Genomic DNA, 1,178 nt, shown 5'->3' with positions numbered 1-1,178 from the left:
CACGTATGCTCTCGAAAACTGCGCCATGAAAGTGACTTCAGTTCTCATAGTCGAGTCGGAAAGTAGGGTTCCCATGCACCCCTATGATGTATTTTTTTAACTTACATTTTCGTAATCCTCAAGATGCACTGAATAGGAATTTCAATGTTCCCATCCCATAATAGATTACCTTAGCCTCGTTTTGGTGCCCTTCGTGGCGGCCATCTTGGATTTCTATAGAAAGTGTTTTATGGGCAATCAGCTTAAAAATGGACATCAACAGAAGTAAATAACAGTTATTTAAGTATCCTATTGCTTTAAGGATTGAATTTAAAGTCGATTTGTGATGGCTACGACAAAATAAAAACGTTTAAAGAAAACGATAATGAAAATTACAGTAAGATCACAGGCTGCCCAGACGTAGCATGTGTTACTGAATGAATATATTAATATCCACATGGACAAATTAATGCGATGAGTCGTCGAAACTCCCATGGACTAAAATAGTCTAAAAGTCAAAATATAACAAAGCAAAGCTAAGATACCTTCAACTGAACGTATCCTTGTCTTTCCTGGCCGGTTTAAGTGGCATTTTGTTGAGTTTTGAAATTGTAGGTACTATCCACTAAAGAAGAATTAAAGGCTGGCTACAAAACAAACAGACCATCTCCACGCGCCTTCACACGAAGCGCTATAAATTCGAGAATAATCGACGAATCCGCTCCAAATAACCATCGGCTAATCTGCAGGTAACGTGTGCTCCTGCTTCTGGCTCGCTTGCTCCACAAAACCCATCACAACTGCACAATAATTGCTCGCTCATCAACAACCACTGTTGACCTTTACGCTTCGATATGACCGCATACGACCAGGTTTAATACGCGACGTGAATATTCAAGCTTAGCGACCGCGTTCGCGCAACAATGCAGCACTTGCTATGGGAGGGATGGTACTATTGCTTCCAGGTCAATCAATCGGGAAAATAATATTGATGCCCTTGTCATTTTTTAAAAAGATCCAATTTGCCCAAGGAGCACCGAACAGATACGAATCTTATAGCGGAGCTAAAAAAAATGAGCGGCAGTGGAAAAAGTGAATAAGAACATGTACCACATTTTCTCCATAAAAAGTGAAAACCAGGAAGTTTTCTGGACGTTTCACGTTGCAGTCATGCAAATCAACGGCAAGGAAATGTACAA

This window comes from Porites lutea, chromosome 4 (genome assembly GCF_958299795.1).
Source record: "Porites lutea chromosome 4, jaPorLute2.1, whole genome shotgun sequence".
In the NCBI taxonomy this organism is placed as follows: Eukaryota; Metazoa; Cnidaria; class Anthozoa; order Scleractinia; family Poritidae; genus Porites; species Porites lutea.
The sequence above is the reverse complement of the archived record's forward strand: the minus strand, read 5'-3'. Positions refer to the sequence as shown.